The following is an 18,556-nucleotide window of genomic DNA, read 5'->3' on the forward strand; positions in this document are numbered from 1 at the left end:
ACTGTCTATCTTAGGACATCAAAACTCACACGCGCATTATCCTGCAGGGACGCCTTTTTGTCACGCACCTCCAACTCGCAGCATCAGTCCCCGGATTAGATGAGAATATATCTCTATCCGATCTCGGCCATATCAACTCCGCTCAGCGCGGCGACGGGGTGCGCACATGACAGGGGGAAGGCTAATGCACACCAGACACGCAAATTCATATGTAATTTAAACTAAACTATTTACATAGCGCTCCGTGGCGCGGCAGAATACAAATAGAGTCCTGATTTGTGACTAAGCACTGCGGACAGCCCCCGACGCGCACCCCGATAGAACATATGTTTTGAATTCTAAATGCATGGCGCAACGCAGCACGTCACCGAACAGCGCTTAATGCGTGCGACCGGCTTATGCTTTCCTTCCCAAGCGCTGGAATTGCTGCCCACTCATTTATAAACGATCCAATTTCATCCTCAGTACATATCTTTAATACACAGACGCCGCCCCCGGCGTAGGCTTAGAGGGATGTTATCAGGACTGCCGACGCGCTACCAACGGACCATATCGCGAAAAAATTAATAGTCCGCCTCCAAAATTCTCATTTACCGTTACAATGAAGCCGCTGTCTACTGCACTAACAAAAGGCGTTATCATTATCATGCTTAAATTCATATACAACTCTTCATTTGGACTTCAGCAAAAAAAAAAAAAAAAAAAAAATTAATTTATAACTGTTGTACATGTTCCTAATTTTATAAGGAAATTGCTGATTCCCTTTCTTGCTTTTGTTTCTAGAAACTGGTACCAGAAGCAGAGCCGCACCTGACCTCATCCCTCCTTTGAAGATGACATTCCCACATACATGATTTGCATCAACACCTATAAATATATTTTAGGAAGTAACCCCAGAATATCTCAATAGTTCCTCCCTACAGAACACATCCAAACATTTCATTCCCCACATAACACTTCATTCCCGTTTGCCCCCGCAAACAATCAGTCTATTCATCACATACTTGCATTCACACAAACTATGATTCTATTGCTAATTCACAAACCGGCCTTCTTATTAAAGGCTTCCCACCCTCCCAGACATCAGACTGCCCATCTCGCCCTACATACTCTCCAACGCATTTCCACACTCAGAAAGGATACCTATCCTTGCATACAGACCACACTCTAGATGCAACGTTTATTCTTGTGTTTTTTCGAGTTTCTCAGATGTTGTGAAATTACAGTAACATCTAATTTGATCCGTACATCCACCCCACCATCACAGATCTAACTTTGATTGACGAGGAAACTATCAATCATGATAAACAGATCAATCCAGGAAAGGACAATGCATCTACATATTCATATTCCCTCCCCCACAAGCCATTCCAAACACTCCTAGCATACATACACTATAGGAAATGCTAAGCTAAGTCCCCCAGCCCCCCTTTTTTTTTTCACACACCTTCCAGTGACACGCCTTGGTTTCAAAAACACATTAAAGCAGTCCTCCACCATTCAGGCTTCCCACCAGATTCATACTCCAGTCAGATTTGGAGCCGCCACCACAGTTGCACATAAAGGGCTATCTCAACAACACATACAAACAATAGGAAGGTGGTCTTCCGATACCTTCAAATCTTACATTCGACTCAGCCACAGTCATCTAAACAAAGGACCCTCACCAGCAGACACCTTAAACCTAGCGGCCAAAGGCACGAGCCTAATCCAGGGATAAGACAAGACACAGCCATCCCGGCTCCCAGAGGGCGGAGGAGCTACTCAGCCACCCAAGGGCGCGGGCACGACCCAGCCACCTAACCCTGCTTTCTTCCTTCTGGCTCTGAGTCGCACTCAGCTTTCTCTCCCTATTCACTCACCCAACTCCAGCAGGAGTTTTTTCCCGCCCAGGCACCCCCTGTCACCCCGCCCCCCCCTGGCCGCTGCCACAGAAGTCTTCACCACCCCTCCACCTTTCCCTGACTTCTGTAGGACCCTGCCCCCCCCATGGTTCTGACTCCCGCAGGAGTGTTACCCCGAGCTTCGGTTCCCGCAGGAATCATCTCACAGCCCCTCCCCCAACCCTAGCTTTTACATATTATAAGTCATTTTAACAATGACATATAATATTGCCTTTTATTTTTCTCTCTGTTTTGATTTTATTTATATAAATTCATATCTATATGCACCCACGCATATAAATATTAATTTATATATAGCGCTGCCACCATCACGCTCTGTTCCTGCAGGAACACCCCCAGAGCACCAATTCTGCCCGTCACCCTCCAGCAGGAGTCTTCACCTCCCCCTCATCTCTCCCGACTCCTACTGGAGCTGGCCAAAATAGCTCAACCAACCCCGAGCTGTGACACGAGCACGAGTCACGTCACCGACCCTCCCCGGCCCTAGCTTATTTTATTTTCTTATACATTTATTTTACACATTTACCTTTCATTTATTTTATTTAATTTATATATATGTATATATATATGCACCCTCGCATATAAATATACATTTATATATAGTGCCGTCACCCTCAAGCTCTAACTCCCGCAGGAGTGGTCCCGAGCATCGACCCCCGCAGGGGTCATCGCCCAACTGCCATTCACCCTTCAGCTGGGGCATTCACCTGCCCTTCCTCTTCCCGACTCCAGCTGGAGATGGCAAATACAGCTCTATCTCCCGCAGGAGTGTCCAGGAGCTTCGACTCCCGCAGGAGTCCAAAAAATCGCCCCCCCCCAAGGCACTAGATTACCCCATTATATATTTATATATCTATATATTTTCATATATACATATATATTTATATATAGCGCTGCCACCTCCCAGCTCTATCTCCGCAAGGAGTGTTCCTTGAGCAATTCACTCCTTTGGAGTCCATGCCCCACCCCAGCCCCCTTCACCCCCACTATCCAGCTGGAGTCCTCACTTGCCCTTCCCCATATTTACTACCCCAGCAGGATTCCTGTCCACCCCATGGCTCTAACCCCCGCAGGGGTCTCCCAGAGTCTATACTCCCGCAGGAGTATTCATAGCCCACGCCAACCCTGCTCGGGCTCCCGCAGGAGTCTGTATCACCCTTTGCTCCCACAGGAGCCCCCTTTACCTTTCCTTCTGAAAAACCACTATATCCAGCAGCCGGATATAGCCATCCAAGCCTTTTGGGGAGTTTCTTCGAATACACGGCTGCTGTCCCGAGTCTCCTGCATTTTGGGGAGCTCTCGAGAACCACCTGATCTCGTACTCCCCGCATATGCTCTATGGACCAGGCGGGAGCCCTGGGCTCACCTATCTCCGAGCTCAGGGTTCTCTCCCGGGACAGCATGCCAAACCTGCTAACAGTTGTCAAACAATATCTAAGTGTGAACTCTTGAAGTGAAGTTTTCAAACTAATTTCGAGAGGAGCACGTGATATGATTGACCGCAGCTGGCCACTCATTTACATTCACTAGTTAGCCAATCAGATTAACCCCAACTCACTATAAGTAGCCTAGCTAGAACTACTCTCTTATCTTCGTTTTCCGAAGAAACCCCCCATCCACCCCTTCTCCTCCTTTTCTTCCTCTTACCACGGGGAGCTCTCGAGAACCACCTGATCTCGTACTCCCCGCATATGCTCTATGGACCAGGCGGGAGCCCTGGGCTCACCTATCTCCGAGCTCAGGGTTCTCTCCCGGGACAGCATGCCAAACCTGCTAACAGTTGTCAAACAATATCTAAGTGTGAACTCTTGAAATTGTAAAGGAATCTGTGTTTTTGAAACTAATGAAGACAGCAGAAGTCAGCGATTCATTTGAATTATTCAGCCTGACATGTTTACCGCTCCAAAATATTTAAAATGTTTCTCAAAATAAAATATAATGTGTTTAAAGGTGAATAAAGTCTTTGTTTTTTACCTAGACATTTAAAAATATATATTTTGTCAGCGCCAGTGGTGTAGTGGTTGATGCACTGACACATTGACTACGGTGCTCACGGCGACCAGAGTTCAATTCCGCCTCGTGATCCTGTGCTGATCCTTCCCCTCTCTCTGCTCCCCATGCTTTACTGTCCTATACAATAAAGGTGAAAACCCCGAAAAAATTATTATTAAAAAAATAATAATTATATATATATATAGAGCAGTAATCACTATACCGCGATACCGTGATATTTTTATCCAAGCTTATACCATCTGAATCTTATACCGGCCCATGCCTAAAGTGGAGCATACAATACTATGAACTTTGTTACTAACAACAATACTAATATACAAAACCAATAAGAAAACTTAAAAGAAAAAAATGTAACTGTTCTAACTGACCTGTCACAGAATTCTGTCTACTTCTATCAATGTGTCATTGTTTTCATTGTAAATTATAAGATGATTCGACCGGACTGATTTTAAATTATGATAATTTTTTACAATGCAAGTGAATCATGTTATGCATGAATCTAAAATATCACGTGACTTTCTAACAACCAAAGCTGTTTTTTTAACCATACCTTTAACCATACAGATTTTTTCAATTCAAAATTTTAAAATGGCTTTAAAATCTGCTGATTTGCTGGTGAAACGGTGGCACAGTGGGTAGCACATTCGCCCCACAGCAAGAAGGTTGCTGGTTCGAGCCTCAGCTGGATCAGTTTCTGTGGAGAATGTTCTCCCATGTTCTCCCTGTGTTTGTGTGGGTTTCCTGCGGGTGCTCCGGTTTCCCCCACAAGTGCAAACACATGCGCTATAGGTGAACTGAATAAGGTAAATTGGCCGTAGTGGATGTATGTGAATGCAAGAGTGTATGGGTGCGGCTGGAAGGGCATCCACTAGGCATGGGCCGATATAAGATTCTGATGGTATATGATAACCTTGGATAAAAATATCACGGCATTATGATTACTGCTCTAAAATAAATTCTTCTTAAATGTCCGGGTTAAAAACAAAAACTTTTACCCTTTTGAACACAATATATTTTATTTTGAGAAACGTTTTAAATATTTTGGAGCAGTAAACATGTCAGGCTGAATTAATTATTGACTTCTGCTGTGGTCCTTAGTTTCATAAACAGATTTTTACCATTTAAAACGGCATCTTTAGATAGATTTTCTGCTGAAGATGTTATTGAAAAAAAAAAACAAACAAAAAAAAAAAAAACGCAAATAAAAAATCATGCTCATATCTTAGGATGTTATTGCAGAAAATTTTGACATTTCCAAACCGCGGTATACCTTGAAAACGGTTATCGTCCCATGCCTAGCCTCCACTGCGTAAAACATATGCTGGACGAGTTGGCGGTTCATTCCGCTGTGGTGACCCCTGATAAATAAAGGGACTAAGCCGAAAAGAAAATGAATGAATGAAATGAATGAAATGAAATGACAATGCTGATGAAAAGGTAAATTAAAAGTGTAACTTTTATTACTCTTTGTCATCCTAACAATCAAAAGAACAGCATCAAATGAATGAATTTTTGAAGGGGAAAACCTAGCAATCACTGTTTCTCATCTATGCTGGTTACAGTGTTGAAGGTAGACAATCTAGATCTAAATCATGTGTATGTACAACAACTCAGCAGCAGGTATTATTTGTTATGTAACCACGCAAATCTGCAATCAGTACATCTGATCATGTCAAAAACGACTTGGTTGGAATTAGCGATAAATCCATGGACGGCACCAGGAGAGGTCTGAGTGAGGTTATTTGCTTGTTGATCTGGCACCCCGCTGGACACTGGCACGGGCTGGGTTCTGTGCGGTAGAATAGCTGAATGTCTGTGATGCTCTCATCACGCTTCACTAGCCTTGTATCCCTGACCTAAATTTGCTCAGCATCGCTATGAAGCACAGTTACTCTCATGCCTTTTCTCTACTCTCCATCTGCAGGGCCAGTTATATTCGGATTCAAGCACTGGCCCATCACAAAAACCTAAACAGTTCTCTCATATAAAAGATCAAACAGACTGCTTGAGATCCTGGCAGCCCATGTACAGAATGGATTAGATGACGAGAATACAGACTGTAAATCTGATGGCATAAACTGTATTTAGAGAGCTGTGGTGACATAAGCAACTTCTGTGCTCCCACTGAGATGTGAAATAACCCTTATGATGAGTCACCACCTTATGAACAGGGTGTAGAGAGCTTTCACTGTGCTGTAGTCAAAGACCAATATTACATTCAGAAAACTGTGTATACTGTGTGCTAAATATGTCTTTTTTTACAAATATATTACATTTTAATGTAATAGTATTAAATATATTTTGTTAATAATATATTACAAGTGGAACATTATATTAAGTGTAATTAATGTTTTAGACTACAAACAAAAACATGTGTACTGTTTTTTTACTTTACTTTTACTTTAGTTTTTTACTTTTAAATTATAATATGTACTGTCATACTCATATTACTATATTGAACAATTACTTAATATATATTAACCTTGTATCACACTTAATATATCTGTATTTCTAGTAATTACATTTAAAGACATAAATTCAAATAAAATATTACAAAGATATTTAAAAATGTGTATATTTCTTGGGAAATATTTAAAAAAAGAAAAAAAAAAAAAATATATATATATATATATATATATATGTATATATATATATATATATATATATATATATATATATATATATATATATATATACATATATTTTTTTCTTTTTTTAAATATTTCCCAAATGACGTTTAACAGAGCAAGGAAATTTTCACAGTTTGTCTGATAATATTTTTTCTTCTGGAGAAAGTCTTGTTTGTTTTATTTCGGCTAGAATAAAAGCAGTTTTTAATTTTTAAAAGCCATTTTAAGGTTAAAATTATTAGCCCCTTTAAGCTGTCTACAGAACAAACCATTGTTATACAATAACCTGCCTAATTACCCTAATCTGCCTAGTTAACCTAATTAACCTAGTTAAGCCTTTAGATGTCACTTTAAGCTGTATAGAAGTGTCTCGAAAAATATCTAGTCAAATATTTTTTACTGTCATCATGGCAAAGATAAAATAAATCAGTTATTAGAGATGAGATATTAAAACTATTATGTTTAGAAATGTGTTGAAAAAAAATCTCTCTGTTAAAAAGAAATGGGGGGGGGGAAATAAACAGGGGGGCTAAAAATTCTGACTTCAACTGTATATAAAAACGTATTTAAAATACAAATTTATTACATCATATATCATTAGAAAAAAAAGTAGCCTATTGTCATTTATTAGGCAAATAACAACCTGAATTTGGCCATTTAAACAATAAACAATTAAAACAATACTACTACTACTACTAATAATAATGATGTAGAGCTTCACGGTTTTATTCAAGCCTTTCTTGTAAAAAGTAAAAACAACAACAGTTAAAAACAACAACAGTAATTGAATTAAACAACTTTAATATGGGCCATTTTTGTTGCTTCGTATCTTTTCATTGCTCATTTTTTCTTTCAAGAATAAGGTCCAAGGTTTAGAATTAAAGTTACTTGTAAAATGTTTTCTCTATTTAACAACAATATAGTAGGTCAATAGTGAAAGTTGACTTCACTCACGTCAGATTCTGCGTTAAAGCCTTGGATGGGATATATCCACAATTTATGATGGCATAGCAGTAAAAATAGGACAAATGAGCTCATATATGGGGCAAATTCTGGACCTTTGTCAGTGGGGGTGGGTCTTTCGAACCACTCGAACCCCCCCTGGCTGCAGGCCTATATAAATAAACAAACACCATTGTGACACCATTAAATAAACGATAATAGTATAATATGAAATGACATACGATATGAAATATGTATATATCATCATATTGCACAGCCTTAATTACAGCACATGCAGGATCATTTAAATAATGAATTCCGAAATCTCTATTAATCTCGTGATTCATCTAATCACTCATGATCATATCAGTTCTATATATTTACTGTATGTATATGTTTCTTAAATAATATATTTATTGTATTTCATGCCAAAATAGTATGCAAGAACTTTTGTGCACCACTTTCCATATGCTTGAGTTCATGGCTAAGCACATTCCAGAACAGTCATGCTTGGGCTCCCAGGGCAAAGCACCATGTGGATGCATGTAGACGTGGATTTCTGGAATTCTGCTCATCAGCTTCTGTCAGAGTCTCTGCAGCTGCAAATTCACCTCACATTACATGAACCACTGGCTCTGTGGCAGCGATGTGCCTGATCACAGCCTCACATGCCAGCGAGTCTGAGGAGACTGCTGTAGAAAAGCCCTCCGTCAGTGCTGCGCCAATTAAACACTCATGCAAACGGCGCTCAGAGACACTTCACATGGCAATATGTCAGAGATTTTATGCTCTCTTTGTAAGCCTGCCCACATCACTAAACCACAACAATTTGCTCAGATGTTTTGTGGGGTTTAGCGACCTTAAAAAATAATAAGCTCTCGTGGCTAGTATCTATAATGATGCAGCTGAGCAATTTGTGTTGCGTAATATTTTTTTCTTCCTTCGCATCAGATATGTTTACACATCTGGCACAGAGCAGCAATCAAAGTGATTATTTTTTATTCTTTCTTCAGAGGAAAGATGTTTGACTATAAGTACATGGAAAATTTCTACAGTATATGAGCAATTCCAGCGTTATGGATGTGACATCTGCAGTAAAATTCGCATAGACAGTATAGGTTAACATTGTCGGTGCCAGTGGTGTAATGGTTAGTGCGTCGGCACATGCACTCCGGTGCTCATGGCGACCCGAGTTCGATTCCGCCTCACGGCCCTATGCCGATCCTTCCCCTCTCTCTGCTCCCCATGCTTTCGTGTCACTACTCTCTACTGTCCTCTCAAATAAAGGTGAAAACCCAGAGAAAATAATTATAAAAAAAAGGAATTAAATTGAAACAACTGTTTATATATTCCAAAACAACTAACCATAGAGTTATACGAGCAGAAAAAGATCAATCTATACACATTTTTTATAGTTTAAAATCTAAAAATAAACATGCGTTATGGTTTACAGTACACAATGTACTTTGTAGAAATTCTGTGAATTAAATTGCACAACCCAAAAGAAATATTGAACAAAAATTATTTCTTTTATTTTATTTAACATTTTTGCATTTATGGGGAACAAGTGTCATTATGGATGTGACACTTTTCCGTTATGGATGTGACGGATGTGAAATTGCCATTTTTGTGACTTTGGTAAATCAAATATAATAGTTTGAAAACACTGACAGAGCCATTTTTGAGTATTTCTAAAGTACTGTGAAATACTTGCTTAAACAAAAATGTAGAAACGGTTTTTCTATTTTGGTGAAAACTTTTTTTCAGGGCAACGTTGACATTTGCATGGAATTGCTCATATGGTTTCTACTTCAACTGCACATCAGAAGGGAATTTGGAAGTAAATGAAAGGATGTAGTCTCCTGGAATACTTCTCCCTTACAGGTTTGAATTTATAATAGATGTGTTTAGGCATGGGCCGGTATAATATTCAAACGGTAAAAATATCACGGTTTCACGATATCGCGGTATTGAGATTACTGCTCTAAAATATACTTTATTTAAATGTCTGGGTAAAAAAACTAAACCTTTTTTCCTTCTGCTGTCTTCATTAGTTTCAAGAGTTCCCACTTAGATATGCTTGGCGTATAAAGCTGGTTTGGCATGCTGTCCCGGGAGAGAACCCTGAGCTCGGAGATCTTTGAGCCCAGGGCTCCCGCCCGGTCGATAAGCATATCAGGGGATCCGAGATCAGGTAGGTCTCGAGAGTTCCCCCTTTTGAAAAGGGAGGAAAGGAGGAGAGAAGGGGTGGAAGGGGGGATTCTTCCAAATGAAGATAAAACATTAGGGAGAAAATGATCCATTTATAGTAAACTAGGATCGCTCTGATTGGATTATTACTGATTACAGATGAGTGGCCAGACGTGCTCAATCATATCACGTGCTCCTCTCGAAATTTGGTTTATGAAACTTCACTTCAAAAACACAGATTTCTTTAAAATTTAAAATGGCATCTTTGGATATTTTTTCTGCTAAAGATACTGTTGTCCTAAAAAAATTTATTAATTAATATATATATATTTTTTTAAGTAAATAAAAATTCTTACATATACCTTAGGAACGGTATTACAAGTTTTTTTTACAAATTTTGGCGGTTTTAAAAAGTTTGTTTACAAATTTTGGCGGTTTTAAAACCTTGACTTTTCCAAACCGCGGTATACCTTGAAAACGGTTATTGCTAGATGGCTAGATGTGTTCATAGATAACAAATTCATATCTGTAATAGGTATGGGATGATAACTGTTTTCAAGGTTTACCGCAGTTTGGAAAAGTCAAGGTTTTAAAAGTGCTAATTTTCTGCTATACCAGTGTGAGTACTTTTTTTATTTACGTTTTTTTTGTTTCGTTTTTAGGACAACAGTATCTCCAGCAGGAAATATATCCAAAGACGCCATTTTAAAGAAATGTGTGTTTTTGACAGCAGAAGTCAATAGCCCCTTTCACACATACAGATTATTCCGGAAAATTGCCGGCAAGGTCTGTATGTGTGAAAGACCCTTTTTGAAAATACCGGTAAATTCGTTCTGGCAATTTTCTAGAAAGAGAAGTTGTAACATTACCACTAATTTGCCGGAATGCTGCGCTGTGTGAACGCAGAGGGAAGATTGCCGGTAAGAGCGCGTTCACGATTAGAACACGCTGACGTGAGACGTCGACTCCAACCAATAAGAACACTCAGACGCATTCACATCTGCGCTGTTTATGAAAATAAAAGCCTTTGCATATTTTTCCAGACACATTTAGCTGCTAGATGTTAGTCCTGTTAGTTCTGTGTTCCTCCTTAATGCCAACTGTGTTAATAATTATTGATGAAATGCTTATGATACACCATTGTTTGTTTACCTTCGAGCTGCTTCAGTTGCTTGACGCGTGTGTACGTTAAGCAGCCTGTGAGCGCCAGCACACACACATATTATGAACATCTCAACATGCGACGGTGTTCCTCCATATGTTTTCATATACAGTTAGTTGTTCACAATACTTATCCATCCACAGAATTTATAATGTAGTCAAGTGTGTAAACATTTAGCTGCGGTTCGCGTTTCTGACTTTGGATGTCTCACAATGCAGCTGCATGAATGCTAAAGCTAGCTTTAAATAAAAGTGAAACCATAAAGTAAAGGCCGACCCCTTCTATGTGGACAAATACAAGCGCAGCCATTTAAAAATCATTTCTGGTTAATAAAGTCAGAATTTACTGATATTTTGGAATGGATGTGTGAATGGACTTTTCTGGAAAAATTACACAACGTCCTTGCCTGTGTGAACACCTTTTTTAAAGGGCGCATCGTTTACCTCTTTTTTTATGATTTAATATTAATATTATGGTTTTTCTGAGTGTGCCAGTTTAGGTTCAGTTCAAAACACAATTCAGATTTTTTTATTATAATGTGTTAAAAAGTGTCATGTTGGGGGCGTGTCCACAGCTCGCTGATTTATGGGTGTGTTGCTTCACATGTAGATTAGTTTCGGCTTCCCGCCCAACGTAACAAGGGGGCGGAGCCATGAGCTCACCCGCTCTGTGTTTGCAACAGAGACAGGCAGACTGAGAGAAGGAGCAGGAGTGAGAGGATCAGCAATCAGTCGTACATATACGACTCGGACACAGACCAAGCAGAGAGTACAAAATCATTTGTGTCTTTGTATAGTTTTACAGCCAACTGTGTGCTAGTTTCAAGTACCGAGCTTGTACACAGAAACTAATAACCACGCACACTGAATTAACTTTGACTGAGGCACGGGATGCGTCACTCGAAGCCACGACACGGCACACCAGACACTCTCTGTGGCGCGGCAGAAACATGAAGTGTCCCGAATCGTCGTGCTGTTGTGTGTACCCTGATAGAAACCTATGTTTAGAATTCTAAAATGCATGGCACAGCATCGGGTGTAGCAGCACCTAGTTAAGATCACAGGGAGCTTCTGGGATCGTGAGAAATGCAAACGGCTAAAGTATAAGGTAGACTCAATGAGAAGTACACAAGTTTGCAAACCTACCTAAAGATACAACCAATAATTCTGATTAGAGCGATAATGTGGAGAATATTGCTCTTGTGTTGAGCCCAATGAGCCTTGCATCTAAAAATAGAGCTAGGGTGTTCCTTTAGTGATATTGCTTCGACTCACGCTGAAAATGGCGGACGTGAATTAACAAACTGAGGATATGATGACGCGCCTGTCAATCAATATTGGTGGGCGGTGGGACCGCTCTCCTACGTAAAGTTGCGGTCGATCTGAAAACCGCTCCAATTGGGTTTTTTAGTGTCAAACCGTTTTTTATGTTGTTAAATTAAAAAAAAAGCACTGGGTGTGCTTATATCACCAAATATGACAGTCTATACACCATACATGCACATATGTCTGTCCAAACAGCTTGACAAGTAGATTTTTTACTATAGGTGCCCTTTAAAGTCGTTCCGGTAATTTTTCGGATATTTACCATTATCACTGTGTGAAAGGGGCTAAAGATTCATTTAAACATCTGACATGTTTACTGTTTCAAAATATTTTAAATGTTTCTCAAATTAAAATATATTGTGTTCAAAGGGGGAAAAGTTTTAGTTTTTTACCCAGAAATTTAAAAAGAATATATTTTAGAGCAGTAATCACAATACAATGAAGCCGTGATCTTTTATCCAAGGTTATCATACCGTCAGAATCTTATACTGGCCCATCTGTACTCTGAGTTTATATATATCACAATTGGCCCTTTGCTAAGAGTTTGACTGACAGGTGATCTGGCTAGTCATAATGCCAATATCGTGTGCTCACAATTACTACACACCATTTTGCCCATCAAACAGTTTAGTACAATCACAAAAAAATTATGAAAATGTTCTTGTATGGGCTTTTATGAGGCGCCGTGTAGGATTTAAATCAAACTTTGCTTATCAACACACACATAAACACGTGCATATACACCTATAAATTACTCGCATATACACCTATATTTTTAGATGTTCAAAACAACATATATGAAACTTGTGTATATACATATAAACTTGACGCTCGCATACACCCACAGACACGCGCACATACATATATACTCCATCCATGCAAACACACCGACACACACGCGCACATACATATATACTCCATCCATGCAAACACACCCACACACACGCGCACATACATATATACTCCATCCATGCAAACACACCCACACACACGCGCACATACATATAAACTGCATCTATGCAAACACACCCACACACACGCGCACATACATATAAACTGCATCTATGCAAACACACCCACACACACGCGCACATACATATAAACTGCATCTATGCAAACACACCCACACACACGCGCACATACATATAAACTGCATCTATGCAAACACACCCACACACACGCGCACATACATATAAACTGCATCTATGCAAACACACCCATATATATTTAATGACTTGTGTATATACATATATGCAAGTGATTTCATATGTGAGTGCGCATGAATTTTTCACTTTAAACGGAAGGTATTTCAGTATAACAGGAAGTTATCTCAGTTCATTAAAAAAAAGTCATTTTAGTGTAAAAGTCACAGCCAAAACGAAACATATCATTATTTATAATTATAAGCCTGTATCAGGTCATTTTAATTAGCTGTGTTGTAGTGCAATCTATCCTATCTTCAAGCTTATGAAATATAAATAATGTGATTAATTGAGGTATTAGGTCTTTTGATTATTGAAAACATGACATGACTGCTCTAGCAAAATGTTTATTAAAAATCCTCAAATAAATGAAAGCAGTAGGTTTAATCAATACACGGTCACATATGAAGTATATAATATTATTTATTATTAGAATAAATACATTGTTGTCTAATATGATTTTCTGTATGGTGTCGCAGTCCATGGGTTATTTTGGGTCCACACTTCAGTCCAGAAGGTGGCAGGAATGCACATTGTTGGTTTGCCAGCTGCCATTAATCAGAAAATAAGACGAAGTCAGCTATTTTGCCACGTTTCTCCATTTGAATGAGCATGATGAACAGTGATAGCGTTACGTTACAGACATAATTAACATTTTGCGAAATGTTCTTGCTTCGCCGACTATAATAAGATCCATATCTAATTCAGTGGAGTCAAATGTGTCCCCTTCAGCTGAACTGCAAACAGAATCTGAATTGCGCAATTTGTTTCGCCATCAAGGCCCGCAGTTCAGGACTGCGGTCACGCCATCTGCGGTTCAGAGAGAGACGGTCACGCTATCTGTGCTTTAAATTGTAGTGCGCGTCTACTCTGTGTTTTACGGTAGACTAAAGACGCGTGTGTTTAATGCGCTGCAGTTTTATAATCTTGTTTCACTTTTATTCGCCTGACTATATCATCCTTATTGCAATTAGCACAAGTAAATAAAGCACCGAAAAACGTCACGGCTATCAAGTTCACTCTGAAATTCATGTTGATTTGCATGAGAAAAAAAATTACTTAATGCCTTCCGTTTGAACGGACATGCCTTCCGTACACACCGAAACGTTAACGCACATCCACATATAAATCACCTGCATATATGCACAACTTTGTATACGTTTGTGTATCTTGTTTTGGATGTTTGCTCGACTGTTTAAGGGGTGTTTATGCATGTTGGGAGTTGTATGTGCGTGTGTGTGTGTGTGTGTGGGTGGGTGTTTATGCAAGAAAGTTTATGTATGTGCTTGTGTGTGCGCGCATAAGGACCGAGTTTATATGTATGTGCGTGTGTTAATGTGTGTGTGTATGCATAGATGGAGTTTATATGAATGCGTATGTTAATGTGTGTGTGTATACATGGATGAAGTTTATATGTATGTGCGTGTGTAATGTGGGTGTGTATGCGTGGATGGAGTATATATGTATGTGCGTGTGTTAATATGGGTGTGTTTGCATGGATGGAGTATATATGTATGTGCGCGTGTGTCGGTGTGTTTGCATAGATGGAGTTTATATGTATGTGCGTGTGTGTGTGGGTGTATGCGTGCGTCAAGTTTATATGTATATACACAAGTTTCATATATGTTGTTTTGAACATCTAAAAGTATAGGTGTATATGCGAGTAATTTATAGGTGTATATGCACGTGTTTATGTGTGTGTTGATAAGCAAAGTTTGATTTAAATCCTACACGGCGCCTCATAGGTTTTGCAACGCAGGTTCCCAGACACTATGTTTTGTTGTTATTGTAAGTATAGAAATAAAAGTAGCCTCTTAACCATTTCAAATGATCTGCTACAGCTTTACTCTTGACTCAAATTAACTGGGCACTTTATTTTACACAAAAAATTGAACAGTGAGTTTATCAAATCAACTAAACATGCCATCTAGAGCAGATTTTAATCTACAAAGCTCTAAATGTGTCAATCATCTTTGACACCTGTTGTTATCCTCAGGCTCATTCACCAGGTCAATTATGCAGATATGCTCTCTCACAACTGTATTTTTCACAGTTTCCATTTACCTTTTAAAATGTCATTTATGAAATGGTAAATATCTTCTATAATTAACTATCTAGCGATTAATTAAATTTAAAGAGCTTTGGGTTATGCTCAGGTAATAAAAAATGCCTAATGAAGATACAAGGCAGAACATTTCAGGTGCCAAATAAAAAGAAAGTGCTTGGTTAAAAGAAGAATAAGGGGGAGAAGAAACACACCTTGAGGAGGCAACCAGCAAGATCAACAAAAAATAATGATAAAAAATGATTATAATCCATCCATCGCAATGCAGTATCATGACAAATATTGCATACCATCAAACAGCAATCGCTCAGTGGCAAACCAAAATCAATATGTCAACTCAAATTAATGATGAAAAAGGGTGAGGCAACCCAATAACAACCAGCAAGGCGTTTACAGGCACCTCAAAATCCTCAACTCAACCCCCATTTTAAATCGGATTAGAGTCCACAGGGATGTAATGTAACACCGTGATAATAAACTGTAGATTCTGCAACCAGAACGACCTCATGTGCGAAGAGCACGGCGAAGACAAAGAATAATGCTGGTTTCTAAATCAAATGCATCCCTATGATTAGACAACTGAACTGCCGACGAAGAAAGGCGTTGCATGCCATTATTGGAGAACCGAAATCAGCATTTGGTCAGCGACGAATGGTTACCATCGTCTATAGCAGCCTAGAAACAGGCAGTCTAGGATTTCTACTGAGCCACCAGCGTGATTTGAGACACAGACACTGTGATGGCTGAATTCAGACACATGAACACAATTCCGACGACATGAAGAGCTGGAATCATGGCCGCATCTCTGCTCTTAGAGATGGAGGGAGGAGGTGCGCTCCAACAAAGCATCCTTCAGCACCAAAATCGATATACAATGAGCTTGAACTTACAGAAATATTTAGTTCTTTTTAAAAAAATACATCCTCACTCAAATATGCTACATTAATCCTTATATTGCGATTCTTTCCATATAATTCATAGCATTACAGTGCGTGCAAGAGGAACATTTAGCTAGAATTAAAATCACACCGAACGCAACAGCTCTTGCAATCTGAGCTCAACTGACTGAAAACATAATATGTATAGGCAAAAATAGTTTAATGCATCTAATCTTCAAAATGACCCCGTTAATATATAGGTATTTAGTGGAAAGTCACACAAATGCCATTACACTCGCCTTTTGTTCCTTTGAATGATCATATACATATTTTAACCCAGGCATTTTCCCTCTAATAAGCGAGTCAATAGTCGAGCTCATCCTATATTCAGAGCATTAGTTTATCAATACGTAAGCAGCGCAGGCCCCATTTAACAACATGACATGAACGAACGCCGATTGTAAATTGCGGCAAGGGCACGCATGCTTTACGCTTGACACAAAACTGCTTCGAACAGTGCACGAAAACCTCAGCACATACGCTAATAAATTGCATTTTGAGCTCACAAGTGGCAGCTTTGACAGGTTTTTCTTACCTGTGCGCGCGTCGCTGTTATTGTCTCTCCAGCTGCAGTCGCTCACTGAACGCTCGACGGGAGCAGCCGATCCTACAGCCGCCTGTTGCCGAGCGGGGGCGCTGGAGAGACAGAGACTGCCAGAGAGAATAAACTGTCTTTCATCATAGCTAATTGTGTTTGTTTGTTTTGTTTATTTGTTTAGTTTTTTATTATTTACTAAGCAAGCTGGTTTGTCTATTAAAGGGGGAAAACATGGGAATCAATTCCAATATAAATAGATTGTAAAAAGAGTGTAAAAAATTCTGGTTGCCTTAATTTTATAAGTTACTCAAGTTGTTTTAAGTCAGTTTAGTATAATATAAGTTCAATGGACCCATAAAGTTAATTTGATTCAACTTGAAAATTTAAGTTAGAACATGATTAACTTACAATGTTACAATGAACTAAAACATGCTGTCATGACTAATCGGTCATATAATTTTTTTACAGTGTATATATACAGTTGAAGTCAGAATTGTTAGCCCCCCTGAATTTTTAGCCCCTTGTTTATTTTTTCCTCAATTTCTGTTTAACTGAGAGATTTTTTTCCAACACATTTCTAAACATAATAGTTTTAATAACTCATCTCTAATATCTGATTTATTTGATCTTTGCCATGATGACAGTAAATAATATTTGACTAGATATTTTTCAAGACACTTCTATACAGCTTAAAGTGATATTTAAAGGCTTAACTAGGTTAATTCGGTTAACTAGGCATGTTAGGGTAATTAGGCAAGTCATTGTATGACAATGGTTTGTTCTGTAGACTATCAGAAAAACTATAGCTTAAAGGGGCTAATAATTTTGTCCTTAAAATGGTGTTTAAAAACTTAAAAACTGCTTTTATTCTAGCTGAAATAAAACAAATAAGACTTTCTCCAGAGGAAAAAATATTATCAGACATACTGTGAAAATTTCCTTGCTCTGTTAAACATCATTTGGGAATTATTTAAAAAATAAAAAGGGGGCTAATAATTCTGACCTCAACTGTATGTGCAAAATATGTAATATTGCTGCTAAAACAAACTAAAAATATATTTATTTTATTTTAATGTAGGTTATTTATACAGTGAAGAGCATAAATAAGCACACCCTAAATTCCTCACATTTAACTTCTGAGCCTGCTTCCTACACTGTAACAAATAATTATTGAATTGAATCAAATGAACTTTTCTAGTCATCTCAACTTTCAGTAATCAAACTGAAAACTTTGTATAACTAATAAAATAAATAAAAAAGCTGATTAGATTATTACAATAAGTTAAAATTAAAGCATTAAACATATTAAAATTTCCCAGTGATGGGTTGCAGCTGGAAGGGCATCCGCTGCATAAAAAAATGCTGGATATGTTGGCGGTTCATTCCGCTGTGGCGACCCCAGATTAATAAAGGGACTAAGCCGAAAAGAAAATGAATGAATGAATTATATTAAAAACATTTGTTGTTATGACTTCTTGTCATATATTTTTTACAGTGTATGGATCCTATAGAATGAAATAACTGCAAATCTGGTTTATTGGTTTTATATTGAGGCAGCACAGTGACGCAGTGGGTAGCACAATAGCCTCACAGCAAGAAAGTCACTGGTTCTAGCCTCAGCTGGGTCAGTTGTCATTTCTGTATGGA

At 38.6% G+C, this 18,556-nt stretch overlaps 1 protein-coding gene across 1 annotated transcript in view; it reads right to left on the minus strand.

Moving 5' to 3' along the window:
• Positions 1–16,988, minus strand: part of mapta (microtubule-associated protein tau a) — a 64,842-nt gene extending 47,854 nt beyond the window's left edge. The window contains exon 1 of the mRNA XM_056468876.1: positions 16,907–16,988. The gene's annotated coding sequence lies outside the window, so the exon portion shown is untranslated. The remainder of the gene's footprint in view (positions 1–16,906) is intronic.
• Between the last annotated feature and the right edge of the window lie 1,568 nt (positions 16,989–18,556).

This window comes from Danio aesculapii, chromosome 12 (genome assembly GCF_903798145.1).
Source record: "Danio aesculapii chromosome 12, fDanAes4.1, whole genome shotgun sequence".
In the NCBI taxonomy this organism is placed as follows: Eukaryota; Metazoa; Chordata; class Actinopteri; order Cypriniformes; family Danionidae; genus Danio; species Danio aesculapii.